This window comes from Sardina pilchardus, chromosome 14 (assembly GCF_963854185.1).
Source record: "Sardina pilchardus chromosome 14, fSarPil1.1, whole genome shotgun sequence".
Classification (NCBI taxonomy): domain Eukaryota; kingdom Metazoa; phylum Chordata; class Actinopteri; order Clupeiformes; family Clupeidae; genus Sardina; species Sardina pilchardus.
In genome coordinates, this window is record NC_085007.1 from 2,526,443 (window position 1) to 2,531,861 (window position 5,419).

Below are 5,419 nucleotides of genomic sequence, written 5' to 3' on the forward strand. Positions count from 1 at the left end.
GTGTGCGTGCGTGTGTGTGTGTGTGCGTGCGTGCGTGCGTGCATGCGTGCGTGCGTGTGTGTGTGTGTACCCTGAGGTCTGGTGTCCTCCTAGCTGTTGCTGCTGCTGCTGGTGTCAGATGGCCGGAGTAAATCAGCTCTGACAATAACACTTCCCCAGGGTCCTACACGTCAGCTTACACACACACACACACACACACACACACACACACACACACGCACACACACTCCCACTACTAGACCGCCTAATGGAGCAACCCTAAAGAGGCACAACACCACAGAGCACCTCAACACACCAGGGAGGAGGAGGAGGAGGAGGAGGAAGAATTCGACAAAAAAGACAAAGATGAAGACTACTGCACAGGGGTGGCCGGTTAACTGGCTACAGAGAGGAGGAGGAAGAGGAGGAGGAGGAGGAGCAGGAGGAGGAGGAGGAAGAATTCGACAAAAAAGACAAAGATGAAGAGTACTGCACAGGGGTGGCCAGTTGACTGGCTACAGAGAGGAGGAGGAGGAGGAGGAGGAAGAATTCGACAAAAAAGACGAAGATGAAGAGTACTGCACAGGGGTGGCCGGTTCACTGGCTACAGAGAGGAGGAGGAGGTGGAGGAGGAGGAAGAGGAGGAGCAGGTCCCACACATGGGTGTCTGGATGGTGGGCTGCTGTGTTGAGGGGATTAAGGTCCAGATTGGGGAAGAAATCAATTAGCACATCTACTCTGCCCTACAAAGCAAAAAGGCAGTAACTGCCAACTGAAAAAAACAGAAGAAAATGACCTACTGTCACCCGGAACAATTGCCCCCGGGCTGCACTCTTACCCCCCAGGGGTAGGAAGGAACACCAGGGCATTTGATGGAGCTCTGATGCCCCTACAGTGGGCAGGGAAGGGAGGATTCTGTGCAGAATTTCTGAAAAGCTCTGAAACATCCTCAGATGGAGCTCTGCAGTATCAAGACAAGAGTACAGTGTGGTGCTAGTGCATTACTGTACAGCATGGTGTTAGCGCATTACTGTACAGCGTGGTGCTAGCGCATTACTGTACAGCGTGGTGCTAGCGCATAACTGTGCAGCGTGGTGCATTACTGTACAGCGTGGTGCTGGTGCTAGTGCATTACTGTGCAGCGTGGTGCTATAGTGCATTACTGTGCAGCGTGGTGCATTACTGTACAGCGTGGTGCTAGCGCATTACTGAGTGTACAGCGTGGTGTTAGCGCATAACTGTACAGCGTGGTGCTAGCGCATTACTGTACAGCGTGGTGCTAGCGCATTACTGTACAGCGTGGTGCTAGCGCATTACTGTACAGCGTGGTGCATTACTGTACAACGTGGTGTTAGCGCATTACTGTACAGCGTGGTGCTAGCGCATTACTGTACAGCGTGGTGCTAGCGCATTACTGTACAGCGTGGTGCATTACTGTACAGCGTGGTGCTAGCGCATTACTGTACAGCGTGGTGCTAGCGCATTACTGTTAGCGCATTACTGTACAGCGTGGTGCTAGCGCATTACTGTACAGCGTGGTGCTAGCGCATTACTGTACAGCGTGGTGCTAGCGCATTACTGTGCAGCGTGGTGCTAGCGCATTACTGTTAGCGTATCACTGTAGAGCACTGCAGTATCACACAAGAGTACAGCATTACTATTAGCGTATTACTACACAACGAAATGTGGTCAAGGTGTATGTGTTGTTGGGTTTTACAATGGCATCGAATGCAATTCAGCCAATCATAATCAAGGACTGGAAATATCCGCTTTAGAAATAGTTCTAGATGATATCAGAATAGCAGTGTGTAGTGGTATACTGTATATGGTAAAAGATTATATCAGAATAGTAGTTTGTAGTGGTATATGGTTGTAGATTGCTTTCATTTATTTGAATGATAATTATTTAAAGACAACATCTATCTAATATTTGTGTCCTAAAAAATAAACTAAATTGTCCCGCTTGATGAAATGGCACTGCATTGTATAAAATATATTCTTTTATATGTGTGACTTCAATTTAATTTCTGAAATTTTAGAAACATTTAGATGAATATCCTAATAAACCTCTTAATAATTAAATAGAGAATGTCATTTTGAAAACTAATCAGAGTTTAATTCAACACTGAGAATACTGGAGCTGTTTGGTATATCAACGCTCCACTTGGTAAACCCCCACACACACCCCGCACACACCTCAACCAAGCCCAGCAATCTTTTACAGCATCCCTGAGCAGGTGAAGAGTAGACACACACCCCGTACACACACACCCCGCACACACACACACACACACACACACACACACACACACGCAGCCACCCAGAGCCGAGCCTAGTCATGTGCTCCAGTGTCCCGGGCGACGTCGCCATTAGCGGCTGTGCTCTGACGCGTTTGCTCATATCGCAGATTAATGAGCGCGCTGTTGTTATGGCGATCCAACTAATCGGCGCACACATTAGCATGTTTTTAGCGGCGCTGGCGCTCGATCCATCAGGAGGAGGGGCTCTCCATCACGCCGCCGCAGCATGATTCTGCATTCATTCTTCATTAGGATTCATTCATTCCTTCAACACTCTTTGTCTCTTTCTTGGGCTGGTGTGCTGTGTGATATTGCGTGTTGTGTGTGTGTGTGTGTGTGTGTGAAATGGGAAATAAGATGGCATGGCTTGTTCACAAGTTGCCTGCTTATACGTTACACACCCCTATACACCCATACACCCCACCCACCCCCCACACCCCACACACACCTCTACACCCCCATACACCCCCCACACACCCCTGTACACACCCATACACCACACCCACCCAACACCCCCATACACACCCCTACACCCCCATACACCCCCCACACACCCGTATACACACCCATACACCCCCCACACACCCACCCCACACCCCCCCCCCCCCACACACACCCACCCCCCACACCCCACCCACCCCCCACACACCCCCTCCGTCCAGCCGGAGCAGCAGAGGAGAGCTGAGGGGCCCGGAGTCGGAGCATAGCTCAACGGAGCGGAGCCTGTAATCATCGCCCCAGGTGTGTGTGTGTGTGTGTGTGTGTGTGTGTGTGTATTTTGGTGCAGGTTGGAATAATCACCTGCTTTCTCATTAGTACCATGTGCAGCACACTTGCTGCCTGCTCCCCCCCTCCATCCCCTCACGGCCACCCCATGACCCCCCCACACACACCCCCCTCCGCTGTGGTCCCTGGGGGGCCCTCGTGTCTATGAGGTGTTAACAGCTCCCGGGGGGGCTAGGTGGGGGGGGGGGGGCAGTCTGGCCCTCATGGACTCTCATTGCACACAGACACAGATGGCTCCCTCAGACGCCACACTTTTCAATTATTACACCGCGGGGAGAGACCATTCTTCATCGGCACTCGACCTGACAAGAGAGGGGGAGAGAGAGGGGGAGAGGAGGAGAGAGGGAGAGAGGGGGAGAGGAGGAGAGGAGGAGAGAGGGGGAGAGGAGGAGAGGAGGAGAGAGGGGGAGAGGAGGAGAGGGAGAGAGAGGGGGAGAGAGAGGGAGAGGGAGAGAGGAGGGGAGAGAGAGGGAGAGAGAGGGGGAGAGGAGGAGAGAGGGGGAGAGAGGGAGAGAGGGGGAGAGGGAGTGGAGAGGGGGGAAAATGAAGGAAACTCCCACACACATGTTACACACACACACTCACACACACACACTGGCACAGTCCCGTACGCCATATTGATGTGGGTAGATTGTAGTGCGGGCGAGGCCCTTTCCCCAGATAACAACATGGTGTCATTGTTCAACGGCCCGCACGGCGCGTGTCTGTATTTAGGAACAATGGCCCCCCTGCTGATTGGTCTGCCACACACACACACACACACACACACACACACACACACACACACACACACACACAGGGGCCAGAGCCAGAGGAGAGGGGCAAGCGGAGTGATAAATGACTGGCAGGCTGCCTGGGTCAGGGGGGCCGTGTCCCTGCTCTCTCCTGCCCACGCACGCCACACACACACACACACACACGCGCACACACACACACACACACACACACGCACGGCTGCTGGAGATGGGCTGGGACACACACACTCACACACACACACACACACACACACACACACACACACACACACACACACACACACGGCTGCGTGAGATGGGCTGGGACGCCGCGGCGCGTGGGGTCCTGCTCTGAGGCTCCACAGGGCACTGGCTCGTTAGCGCTGCATTTAAACACAACAGCGCAAGGGGAATATGTGTGTGTGCGTGCGTGTGTGTGTGTGGGTGGGTGTGTTTGCTGGTGGGGTGGAGTGTGGGCGGGTGGTTGGAGGGGTGATAAAGCTCTTTAAGAGCTGTACCCCACGCCTGCCCCCCCCCCATCTGATCCCGAGGGTCCCCACTTCAGACGCTGCTCCGCGGGCTTTGAGGAGAAACAGCTTGGGGCGCGCGGGTGCTTGTGCTCTACGGACGTGAGGTTAGAAGCTAGAACTGTAATCAATTAAGGGGTTAATACAGGCTTATTGGGACAGAGAACACACATACTCGTGTTCTCCCATACACTCACCGTGCTCTTTAATACAGGCTTATTGGGACAGAGAACACACATACTCAGTGTGAGTGTATTTTCTCATACACTAGGTGTCATTCACTAGGGCTTTCTCTATACAGTATGATATCATTCTTAAAGCAGATGCTAAATGTTCGATTTTTATTTATGTTTCCGTTTCTTTTATTTAAAACATTGCTTAGAATTATTCAGTTAAAAACATATCTTACTCTTAAAAAGTATTATAATCTTATACAGTATTAGAGAATAAAATAGTTTAGAACTTCAGGAAATATTTGACCTGATTATCATCATTTTTGTATTTTGATGTAACTTTTTTCTTTAAAAAAAAAATCTAAATAATACAATTTAGTGTTAAAATTATCTAACTCAAAAGTTAACACTCTAACTGTGTGAAACCAATGCTCAGCAGTTAACACTGGTTTCACACAGATAGAGTTAAATACAGGGCACTGGTTACACACAGATAGAGTTAAATACAGGGCACTGACTTTACCCTTGGGTGTTGTGATTCACTATTGCAGTGTTAAAACGGCTCATTGCTGCTCTTGACTGTTCAATTTATAAATACAATTATTTTTAAACATAACAGTTGAACTTTTAGAATGAATGTACTACCATACAGTACATGTTGCTTGCATTTTAGTTGTGATGTCGTTGATATTGATGAATTTGTTTTAGATATCTATACTGTTTCATTGTTAAAGCTGTATAATGAATCATGTCTCGTAGCAGTTTGGTAGGTATCGTTTGTGTGTGTGTGTCAAGTCAAATCAACTTTATTTACAGTATATGTCGCATTTCCTACACAGAGTTAATTCAATATGCTTTACATACGCACAAGCAAACAGGAATAGCAAATGCAAGCACAGAAGGGCAATAGTCAAAGAATA

The 5,419-nt window shown here is 49.6% G+C and overlaps 1 long non-coding RNA gene across 1 annotated transcript in view; it reads right to left on the bottom strand.

Moving 5' to 3' along the window:
- LOC134101028 (uncharacterized) overlaps positions 1–4,013 on the bottom strand; it is a 131,505-nt gene extending 127,492 nt beyond the window's left edge. The window contains exon 1 of the long non-coding RNA XR_009941340.1: positions 3,972–4,013. This is a non-coding gene — a long non-coding RNA (uncharacterized LOC134101028). The remainder of the gene's footprint in view (positions 1–3,971) is intronic.
- Positions 4,014–5,419: the final 1,406 nt, after the last annotated feature.